This window comes from Lissotriton helveticus, chromosome 2_1 (genome assembly GCF_964261635.1).
Source record: "Lissotriton helveticus chromosome 2_1, aLisHel1.1, whole genome shotgun sequence".
In the NCBI taxonomy this organism is placed as follows: Eukaryota; Metazoa; Chordata; class Amphibia; order Caudata; family Salamandridae; genus Lissotriton; species Lissotriton helveticus.
This window is the reverse complement of record NC_136059.1, coordinates 34,786,784-34,799,257: the sequence shown is the minus strand read 5'-3', so window position 1 is coordinate 34,799,257 and position 12,474 is coordinate 34,786,784.

The following is a 12,474-nucleotide window of genomic DNA, read 5'->3' as shown; positions in this document are numbered from 1 at the left end:
GGTTTGGACGAGAAAGGTGGGGTATGGATGACATTAGTTCTGTTGCAAAGGTAGGATGAGATCCAGTCTAGAGCAGTTCCCTCTATGCCGGCTTCGTAGAGTCTTTGTAACAGAGTGTCATGGTCAGCCATGTCAAAGGCAGCTGAGAGGTCCAAGAGGAGTAGCGCAGCAACCCCGTTGCGGTCAACTGTGCTCTTCAGGTCATCCCAGATGGCAAGGAGGGCAGATTCTGTTTCTCTTCCTGGACGGATTCCATTTGGAAGTCCGAAAGTATGTCATTCTCTTCAATGAATTGTGACATCTGAGCAAATGCTGCTCTTTCTATCAGTTTGCCGGGGAAAGGTCCATTTCTAATGGGTCTATAGTTGTCATGTATTGATTTGACAGTTTGTGAACTCTTGATTAATGTGATGAGCTCCTTCTAGGCAATTTGGTTTACAAAATTCATTTAGTATTTTATAGAATTATTTATTTGCATATTTAGCGTTTTGAATTCTGTCTGAATAGTATATTTTCTTAGCTTTTTTAATAGCTGTCTTGTATAGTCTGTGAATTTTCTGTAGGCAAAGTTTGTCTTTATTGGTATTTGTTTTGAGCCAGGCACGTTGCATCTTTCTAATTTGTTGTTTCATGTCTTATATCCCTATATTTATCATAGGTGCTTGTTTTCCTTTGTTCTATTGTGAGGTTTTTAGTGGTAGCAGGAAATCAAAAGCTTTCTGTAGCCACTGATATGGTTTTTTAACAGAATTTATTGTTTATAGATCTGTACTGGATCTTAGTTGTGTTTCTAAGTGTTCCAAGTTGAGTTTGTTCCATGGTCGATAGGTGGATGCATGGAAGGTGGTTTTAGGTGTGTTGCTTAGTGTTGTTTTATGTTGGAAAGCAAGCAAATGGTGGTCTGACCATGTGACCGGAGTTATAGTTTGGAAGGTAACTAGTTTGGTACTAGCAAAAATGACATCTAGGATGTGGCCAGCGATGTGTGTGGGTTTGTGGACAATCTGAGGCAGGTTCAGTGCATCTAGGTCAGCAATGATTGTTTTGGGATAGGGCGTATTGGGTTTGTCAAACCAAATGATGTGGTATAGGTTGGAGTGAAGTGTTATCTGGTTTGAAACCATGTCTAGAAGCGTGTCTGGGAATGTCGTATTGCTATGTGAAGGTCTGTAAAGGAGCAGGAAGTTACAGGAGGAAGATGGTGTAGGATTGCATCTGGTGAAAAGGGTCTCACAATCTTTTATGGAGTCGTCGTCATCTTTAGTGATATGTAATGATTTCCCGAACATAACAGCTAGGCCACACCTTTTCTGCCAATATAATTTTGGGTGATCGTTTGATAGACTAGAGGGGCGGCTTCATGCAGGACTGGAGCCATATCATCTCCCAACCATGATTCAGCTATGAATAGTATGTTTGGGTTTGCGTCAGTGCGAAGGTCGTAAATGTGATGTTTGTTTTTAGAGAGCGATCGAGCATTTATTAGTAGACAGTTTAGAGAATGTGCTTTGGCTATGGTGTGACTTTGTTTTTGTAGAAGAATCAGCAGTATTTTGTTGGCTTGCAGCAGGTGTGTCCTTGGCGCTGGTATTAGCTGTATGAGGATTGCAGTGGATGAGAGGTGGTTATAAGAGAGTTGCTGCGTTGCTGTATGTGTGTTAGCTGTAGTGGAAGAGAGAACGTTTGGCATTGGAGTTTGTTCATTTGTGTAGCTTGAAAGCTGGGTGTATGTTTGTATTCTGTGATAGTAAGTATTAAGAGGTGTTGTGCTTGAGAGATTTTGTTGTGCTTGTGTACGTGATATGTTTTGTTTTTGAGGAGTAGTAAAAATAGGTGCTGACGAATTTGTTTTAAGAGATGGATTTGTTTGTATAGTATTGTTTGGGAGTAGAAGTTGTAAGGTAAAGGGGGTAGTGATGTGTTTGTGAGTAGAGTGTATGTTGTGTGTATGAATGTATGAAGGAGAGGTAAGAGTGTTTGTCTCAGACTTGATTGCTGAGGTAATATGTGTGGTGCAGTGGAGTGTAAGTGTTGTGTTGTTGTGGTAGAAAGAAGAAGAGGGTGGTGGTCAGAGAAATGATGAAAGGCTGAGTATAGGTTTGTTAGTGACAAACAGGCTCTAGTAGGATTAATAAGAGCGAGGAGTAATTGTCTGGATGGGATATAGTTAAGTATGGCGTGGGTTTGGGTGTGTTAGTGATGAGTGGATTGGTTAGTGGTATGGGATAGAGTTGTGCACTGTTTGTAGGTGATGGTGCAAATGTGTGGTAGCCGGGATAGAAGGGTGTAGAGGTGCGGTTTGTGTGGTTTAGTAGTGTGTTCTGAGACATTGAATTGTGCATACGGTTAGTTTGCAGTAAATGAGTGGAGATGTGTTACTCTGGTCGTCGAGGGGGTAGGGTGCTGGCGAATGGGAAAATTAGCAGCATTTCTGACCCAGGTCCCGACTAAGCCTTGGCGGTGTTCACGGGCTACTGCTACGTGGAACTCTGTGAATTAAAAAAAAAGCTCTGCCGCCCTACGCACTGTACAATCATCGCGAATAGCATCATGCACAGCGCAAGCGGGCACTGCTTCCTTTCTGCTGGTCGAGTAGATTTTACTGGAGTGGCAGCTTTCTCAATGCGAACGAACGCTTTTTCAACGCGAGCGGTCGCGAGCATACAAGACCACTCGCCATGAGAAATCTGACCGCCTGCGTTGAAAAATCTCACCAGGAGGTTGATTTTCTACGCTCGCGCTAGCCATTTTGATGTTGATGATCGCGCACAAGGAAATCTCACTGGGATGTGGATTTTCCTCGCTTGCGCTCGCCAACTTGATGGTGATAAACGCGAGTGAGAGGAAAAAACTTCACCAGCTCCACATAACGAGAGTGCGGAAAACTCAACAAATGTTGCGAGCGGAGCAGGGTTGATCACCCTGACTTAATCCCGACCGGTCTTCAACAGGCTCAAAAAGTCAATTGCCCCCTGGGGCTCCCATGCTGCTACTGTAGTGACCCCCCCCTGCATTTGAAATCGCATCGGGGGTTCGGCGGCGCTGTCGGGCCGCATGGGGGGCTGCCAGGAGATCGATCAGCTGTCCTAACCCCCATAGACATCTTGGGCCCACTGCGGCTTCTGTGCGGCGGCCGGGGGAGGGTCCTACGCCCCACAGTGCCACCAGGTGGGCGGATGAAACTGTTCAGGTGAGGCCTCACACGCCACCTGGAAGAGAGTCTGACTCCTCCTCGAGTGATGTGGCTCGGGGGGGCCCCAGTGGTCACCGGCAGAGGGGCAACAGACGGTCATGGTTCTGGCGGCGCTCCGAATCCTACGGCGCCTCCTCCCGCGGGGGGCAAGCCCCAGGGAGCCAAATATTGGAACCCTAACAGAGGATGCCAGGGAGGTGTTGCAGAACTACATTTACTGTTTCCCGTGACGTCCTGATATAGGCTTGTCTTACTGTCTGGATTGAGCTGGCGGGAGCCCTGCCAGGTGGTCATGGGCTGTGAGTTGGGGATGCATTGGTTGGGGCAGTGCCTATCCCCCCGTTGGGGATTGGGAACTAGCCCTGCCGCGACAGATACTTCAGTGTTTTTGAGGTATGGGGTGGGGGGTTTTGTTGGGAGGGGGTTGTTTATGTTCACAGGTCACACTTCCACTACAGGTCTGCTTCAGGTTGCACACGCATCGCCAAGGCTCACCATTAGCGTTGAAAGAAGATGCACCCCCCCAAGGCTAGACTAGAGTACCCAATGGTGGTCAGGGGGCACAGGGTGGCCTCCGTATTCTAAGTTGGAATGTACGCGGGCCCTAGATAAGATCAAGCGGAGGCCACGCGAAGAGGGCGAGGGCCAATAGGAGACGCATCTCATGGGCACAAAGGCCCTTTGCCTGCAACATTATGGGTTCCAACAGGTTTTCCACACTGGATTTACGAGGGGGTCGTGAGGTGTAGCCATCCTGATACATCGCAGGGTCCCTTACACACATGAGCAGCAGTGGACCGACACGCAGGGGCGCTACCTATTTATCCGGGGAAGGGTTGGGGAAGGACCCCCTGGTGCTAGGCCGTGTATATGCCCCCCCCCCTCTGCAGTAGAATTTAATTGAGAAGCTGCAATCCTTGTGGGCTGATATGCCTGAAGTATTGTCTGCGGTGGGTGGGGACTGGACCGTCGTGATGGACACGGCCAAGGATAGGACCGGGGTTGGGGGTTGCCCTAGGAGCGGTCTCCCTACCAAACTACACTCTTTGGTGACGGGGCTGAACTGGGTCGACACCTGGCGGCGTGCCCAGGGATACACCTATCTCTCAGCTGTCCACAAATCCTTTTCCAGACTGGATTATATCTTTGTCCCCCCGGCGATGGCTGGTAGAGTGGCTGCAGCAGAGATTTTGCCTCGAGGTCTCTTGGAACACTCCCCGGTGTTCCTAGAACTATATACGGGCAGTGGGAGGCAGCCATTTCAGTGGCGCCTCTCGGTGTGGCACCTTCAGAACGCAGAATATGCAACTCATATGAACGAAGCTATTGACCAGTGTCTGACGGCGAACGTGGGATCCTTTCCTAGTGCTGCCACCTTGTGGGAGGCACTGAAGGGCCTTGGGGCAGACATCTCCTGGTGTGCGGCGGCTCGCAGGCAGCGTAGGGAGGAACTGATTCACGCTGAGGCGAACATAGAGGCGCTCAAGCGTCAAAATCGTGAGACAGGGAGTGACCAGGGAGTGCGGCAATTGCTTTTGGCCCAACAGGTGTGTGCCGCTCTATTGATGGATGAGGCATGTCAAGTCTGGCTGGCGGCGCGCAGCAGAGTGTACCAATGGGGGGACAAGTTCAGCAAGTTGTTGCATTGCGTCTGTCAGGGTACGTTTCACTCCCAGGCCCTACCGGGAATTGTGGACCCGGCGGGAATCTCGATTACAGATCCTCCTGCCATTGCGGAGAGCTTTGCCATATACTATGTGGATCTCTATGCCCCCCGGGAATGTCTGTCGGCTACCACTATTGATAAGTTTATAACAGATTTGCCACCCAAAGCACTGTTGGATGAGGTGCGGCACCAGCTGGAGTCCCCCTTGTCGGACGAGGAACTGGGAGCGGCCGTGGGAGGACTTAACCCCGGGAAAGCACCCGGACTTAATGGGTTTCCAAGTGAGTTTTTTCATCGTTATAATGTATAATTGGCCCAGCAGTACTGGGCAGTGGTGGAGGAGGCCCAGGATAAGGGTCTGCTCCCCCCAGACTGGAGACACGCAGAGGTGGTGGTGTTCCATAAGCCCGGGCGTCCCCCGGAGCAGCTTGCCTCTTACCGCCCCATCTCCCTCTTAAAGATGGAGGCCAAAATCCTGGCAAAGTCTCTGGCCAATCACCTCTTGCCCCATATTACTTCAATCGTGCACCCCGATCAGGTGGGGTTCATGCCCCAGCGGGCAACCAGGCACAACATTAGGAGAGCACAGGTGGAGGTTGCGGCCATTCAACAGATTGGAGAACTGGCTGCACTTCTCTTAGCGGACATGGATAGGGCGTTTGACTTCCTGAGCTTCCTGAGCTGGGTCTACCTGTTCGCATTGCTACATAGACTCAATCTGGGCCCACACTTCCTTTCCTATGTGAAACTCCTATATACAGATCTGATGGCATCTGTGCGGGTCGCGGGCACCACTTCCTCCACTTTCTTTATTAAAAGGGGCACGCGGCAGGGATGTCCCCTGTCTCCATATCTATTCGCCCTGGCCATGGAGCCTTTGGTGGCCTGGGTGCGAATTGACGCCCAGGTACGGGGATTTGAATGGGCCACGGGCCTGTCCGATAGCATTGCGCTGTATGCCGACGACGTCCACTTCTTTCTTACGGCAGTCGATAGAACGGGGCCACAACTCCTGCTTTTCATGCAGATTTTCGGGGAAACGTCGGGTCTGTACATAAATCGCCGCAAATCCACATTGTGGGTGCTGGGAGATCGGACGAGGGTGGGCTTGTGGGCGTCCTCGGTCCAGTCGGCTGTAGGTGGTTTGAAATATTTGGGGGTGGTCCTTTCGGACGTACCGGCAATTGCCTGAGAGCGTAACCTGACACCTGTGTGGGAGCGGGTTCGTGCAGAGCTTAAGTCCTGGTCTCGTATGCCCCTGGCACTGTTTGGCAGATCGGTGATCTTCAAAATGGTAGCACTCCCCTGACTTCTCTACCAGTTGCAGAATCACCTGTACCCGATCCCACCTAGATGGTTCCGGCTGGTGAATTCTGTGCTTGGGCAGTTTCCGTGGGAGGGGGGGAAGGTGCGCGTGGCTATGCGCACATGCTTCTTATCCACCTACTGTCGAGGTCTGGCGTCCCCGGATCTCCTCTCATATTATCAGGCCTGGCATCTGCTGGTCCTCAATGAGTGGTGGTGCGGTGATAGGAGAGACCCGGTGTATGCACTAGAATGCTACCTTATGGGACACCACACACTACATACACTTTTGTGCACGGCGCAGTTGCGGAGTGCATTGCCATCAGCCAGGCGGGTGGTGTTTATGGTTTGGAGACAGGCGCTGAGGCGCATGGGCTGGTGGAATGTCCTGACTCAGAAGAACCCATTGTGGAACAATGGGCACCTGACCCACATGGCGGGCCCTTACGGGGTTTCGGGGATGGGTCGCCATTGCTATCATCACCCTGGGAGACGTTCTGAGGGGCACAACACTAAAGTCCTTCCGGGACCTCCAGAAGGAGTTTCATATGCCCCAGATACAATTCTATTGATACTTGCAGTTTCGCCATGCATTGTCCCCCAGCCTGCAGGGTCTGAAGCCTATACCCGAATTTAGTCCCCTTGAAGAAAAAGTTTTTGTGGGGGATCTACAGGATGGTCACGCACTGCTCCTCTACACTTCAGAAACTTTGGGGGGACTGGGAGGCGGATGTGGGTGGGCTGGAGGAGGAGGATTGGACGGAGGCCCTGGCAGCCCTGCGGGGGTCGGCCATAGCGATACGGCTCCGCCTAGTCCAATTCAAATACCTCCACAGGGTCTATTTTACTAGGACACGCTGTGGCGGGCGAGACTGATTGCTTCCCCAGAGTGTCTTCGTTGTGGTCGAGAAGAGGGTACGTTTATACACACGGTTTCGCAGTGCACATCACTAGATCGCTTCTGGAGGGGGGTATTCGCATGTCTCTCCAAGGTCCTGGGCTGGGAGCTTACACATACACCGCAGCTAGCTCTGCTTCATGTCATGGAGGGGGCGGGTGGCAATGCCTACAAACGACATCTCTTGCTCTTAGGCCTTACACTGGCGAAACGAGACATTGCTACGGCGTGGAAGGCGACACGGGCCCCCTCGGTGGCCACCTGGAAAAATGGTCTGGACTTTTGCATGGGACTGGAGCAACCTATCTTTGTGGCCAGGGGGTGCCCGCGCAAACACTATAAAATATGGAAACGATGGGTGGAGTACCGGGGCCTATGGATGGAGCCGCCAGCGATGGTGGAGCCTCTCTTGCTGGATTGAGTTTTTGGGCCAGTAAAGATAAGGGGGAGGAGGTAGCAGGGAGGGTGTGTGTGCCTTGATTAGGACTATTTGATCTCCTCTTAATGCTGTGGACGAGACTGTATGGACTCAGTGCAATCTTTAGGGGGGAGTGGGAGGGAGGGAGTTGGGGCAGGGGTTCAGCATCATTTAATGTTCTCATGTACTGTGTTGCTGATCCTGCAAAAGTCGATTGCTGTCATGCTTATATTTGGTCTGATTTGGCGGATGACTCTCGTGTGCAGAGCCCTGCGCAATATATGCAGATTGACAAATAAAATATGTTTTTTTTTTAAAAAGGCAGTTGCCCTTGTCCTCTCCGCCCTTATCCTCCCACCCAGGCTGAGACGCCCTAAGCCCTGGCCTTATATAACCTTAGTAATCAGGTGACTCCAGTTAAGCTAATGCGTGCCCTAACTATAACCAATCAAAACACTAGCCCTAAGCCCTAGGACCAATAGGAGACCAAGCCCTTACAAACAATCACAGCCCTAGTCCAAGCACCCACTCAGGCACAAAACTCTAAGCCCTACGTCCAATAGAAAGCTTAGCACCAACCATAGTCCCTCCCAACCTTAATCCCAGAAGCCAATCATACAGGAACTACTAAGTCCTACGTCCAATCGAAAGCCCAGCTCCAGGAACCAATCCAAAACCCTAAACCTATCCACCAATCAGATCACTAGCCCTAACCCCTACATCAATAGAATCACTGACCCAGGAACAAATCATTAGCCTCAAATAACCAACCAACGAGAACACCAACCCTAATCCTATAGAAACACCAGGTAGTACACATGATTTATTTATGCCTACGTGGGTCACCTTAGCGAGATCTGCGAATGTTCCGGACTTTGGGCCAGATGCATCAAAGAGTTTTGCCCATTCTGTGTCTATGGGAAAATGTGCTCATGCATATGGCCCTTTATCTTTAAAAAAGGTGGTTACGCACCTTTATTTTCGTCTGCACGGCGCAACATATTTTATCCAGCTGTAATCCTGTCAGGTGAGTGTGTTTTCATGCTGTCATGGTTAGCATGAAGCTCTCTGCCCAAAACGAAACCAGCTAAGGTACCCATCTAAATTAAGGAATTCACATTGAAAAAAGCTTGTGAGGTCAGTCACGTGGCACATTTCGAGTCCCGATGTCGTTTGATTTCCTCCCTCCTGCCTCTTAACTCTGATTGCAATCATCAGCTCAGCGGTAGCTCCCCTCAGTTGCATCTCCCTCGAGCACCTCTGTGAGAATGCACCCCCCCTCACTCGCACAGCCCCCTCCTCTGCCAGCAGCCCGGGTCCACCCTTTGTTCTGCCTCTCTTTCCCTTTCGCCCAGTGCACACAAAGAAATTCGTTTTATTTAATAATATGTTTACTTACCTGTTAAAGTCCGTAATCCATACATTACTACCCCCCCACTCTGCCCCTCCCCCTCCCCACGTCACTGCCCTGCAGTTACACCTACTACTGGCCGTGGCTCGCAATAGGTCTCGCATCCCCGAGAATCCTAGCCACGAGCACTGCAAAAGACAATGCCTTCCACCTATACTATACAAATCAACGCGTACATGAAAGGCACTCTCGCCCACAATACCAATAACTCAAACTCGCGTAAATGCCAGACCCATTGCATTGCAAATGCTTGTCTTTTCTGCTCACAGTCCTCATCTATGTAAGTACCTTCCGCATTCCTCACCTAAAGAAATCTTTGCAGCTTCTTCGGTTAGATCGCAGGGACTTGGACGGTGGAGACAGATGTACGAGGGCGTCAGAAAGTTCCCAAACTGAATGAAACCCCATAAACGGCCCCAACAGGGCGGGGCTGGGCCACGGCTGGGCTGGGCCACGCCACAGCAGGGTTAGGCTGCAGCTGGCTGGTGTGGAGCTGCAGCCACTGCACTCCAGTGTAGCCTGGACAGATGTCTGCAGCACGTGTTTTTCTGCATTTCTTTTCTGTGCCTGAATGTAACAAGCAATTGTCCGCTTTTAGGGCCACAAAAACTTACAGAGAGGCTGAGACTAGGTGTGTGTGAAAAAGAGAACCTGACAACAAGACGATGGGGGTGGCTGACGAGGTGTAACAGAAGCAGAAAGTCACAACCGGATGCAGAAAGTGAAGGCTTTTCATATTGTACGTATTTCAAACAGATTCACAAAAGTAATCTAAGACAAAATCCTAACGTTACCACTTTCGGTATTCACAAAAGGCATTTAGGAGTAGTAAAGTTAGGATTTTGTCTTAAGTTTGTCTTACATTTTGATCTTAAGACAAAATCCTAACTTAAGTTTAACTTGAGTTTAATTTAAGTTAGGATATTATCTTAAGACCAAAATTTAAGACAAACTTAAAATAAAATCCTAACTTCAGTTTAACTTAAGTTTAATTTAAGTTAAGATGTTGTCTTAAGACCAAAACTTAAGACAAACTTAAGATAAAATCCTAACTTAAGTTTAACTTAAGTTTAATTTAAGTTAGGATTTTGTCTTAAGACCAAAACATAAGACAAACGTAAGACAAGATCCTAACTTTACTACTCCTAAATGCCTTTTGTGAATACCGAAAGTCGTAAAGTTAGGATTTTGTCTCAGATTACTTTTGTGAATCGGGCCCAAGGATTTCACATCACTAATAGATGTCAAAAAAATTACAGTGACTGCTATTTGCACAAAGTACGGCCACCGCTTACACAAATACGTGAATGTTCTTCAAATAGCATCCATGTAGTTGAATGGATTATTGAACAGTATGGCTCAAATGAGACGACAAGCATCAACATATTAGATTTCTACTATTGTTAAAGAACAGGATAGGCAGTGTAGTTTGTTGTTGCTTGTTACAGACCGGACGCGGTACTTGGTCCATGCTCCATGGTGGGGACCACAAACAAACCCCAAGAGGAAGCTGGAGGCAAGGAGGAGGCGCCATGCAATAGGAAGCAAGGAAACTAGAGTGTCGTAGGAGCCAACCAATGGGCGGGCTCTAAGCCCCTTTAAGATAGTTTTCATTACAAGAGGTTTTGCAAGCGCTGTGAAGGCGAAACCTAAATGCAGGGATGCCACCAGAGTCAAAGTGCCTGCTCACGCCAGGCCTTCGGGATGCCCGCATTAAATAAGTGCACTTACTAGTAATCGAAATGGAAATGATTTACAATGGTTGACTTAGCCTAAAACCTCACCTGATAGAAGCCATCAAGGGCCACAGCTGCACAATCCTGTGATAGAAGAACTGAGGAAGGTTTGTTCAATTGTGCTTATAGTTTTGACAACAGTGTATTACATCAGGTGTTTGACTTAATTACTAGTAGAATATAAACACAAAATAGCATTGCAACTACAACCATCAAAATATATTTGGAAGCAACAAGAGCCCTTTCCCTTTTAAACTACAAAATGAAATTGCCTGCAGAAGTCAGAAAGCACCCAGTCTCCTTCCCCCAGTGGGGCTCACGGCACCTTCATTCTTCTCCTCAGATTGGGAGGATTGTTCAGCTTCACACCATTCTGTGAAAATGTATTGGCACACATTGTCTAACAGAAGAGTTTTAAGTCCTGGGCAAGGTGGGCTCCGGCCCAGGGCCCCAGCCTTTCAGGGGCCCCTGATAGGGCCAGCTGTGTTCTGCATGCCCTGGTTACCTTGAAACATTCCTGAACAGATTGTTTTAAATACCGTTTTCCTTTCATTCATTTTAATGTGGATGATATATGAGAGTCTATTACAGACAGTTTGTAAAGAAATGCTCTGTTTATGTTTCCTGCAACGTCCATAAAAAGTTTCTTTTAGATCCAAACAGGACCTCAGAAATGAGGAATGGGGGGTGTCACCCGGATTATTCGCGGTAATATTAGTGAGCTGCGGCTGTGTTACAACACTGAAAACACACATCAATATCCCTGGATATTTTTTATGAAAACACATTTAGAATTTGGACGCGTGAGCCTGTGCACTGTCAGTGACGTGTCCAAAGGGTGCATGAAAGAGCTGAAACTGGATCATAGATTCAAAGCTGTTTCAAGCAGGGGCCCCCAAAATCCGTTTGGCCCAAAGCCCCCAAAACCATTAAGATGTCCCTGTCCTCTAAGGAAACTTCCTCTAAGACGGCTCTTATGTGAACTGCAGGTGCTCTCCCATTAAATGTACTGCAGCAGTGCTGTAAAGTGCTGGTACTCTCCCATTAAATGTACTGCAGGAGTGCTGTAAAGTGCAGGTACTCTCCCATTAAATGTATTGCAGGGGTGCTGAGAAGTGCAGGTACTCTCCCATTAAATGTACTGCAGCAGTGCTGTAAAGTGCAGGTACTCTCCCATTAAATGTACTGCAGCAGTGCTGAGAAGTGCAGGTACTCTCCCATTAAATATACTGCAGCAGTGTTGGGAAGTGCAGGTACTCTCCCATTAAATGTACTGCAGCAGTGCTGTAAAGTGCAGGTACTCTCCCATTAAATGTACTGCAACAGTGCTGTAAAGTGCTGGTACTCTCCCATTAAATGTACTGCAGCAGTGCAGTAAAGTGCATGTACTCTCCCATTAAATGTACTGCAGCAGTGCTGTAAAGTGCAGGTACTCTCCCATTAAATGTACTGCAGCAGTGCTGCAAAGTGCTGGTACTCTCCCATTAAATGTACTGCAGCAGTGCTGTAAAGTGCTGGTACTCTCCCATTAAATGTACTGCAGCAGTGCTGTAAAGTGCTGGTACTCTCCCATTAAATGCACTGCAGCAGTGCTGAGAAGTGCTGGTACTCTCCCATTAAATGTACTGCAGCAGTGCTGTAAAGTGCAGGTACTCCCCCATTAAATGTACTGCAGCAGTGCTGTAAAGTGCTACTACTCTCCCATTAAATGTACTGCAGCAGTGCTGTAAAGTGCTGGGACTCTCCCATTAAATGTACTGCAGCAGTGCTGAGAAGTGCTGGTGCTCTCCGTTTAAATGTACTGCAGCAGTGATGTAAAGTGCCGATAATCTCACATTAAATGTACT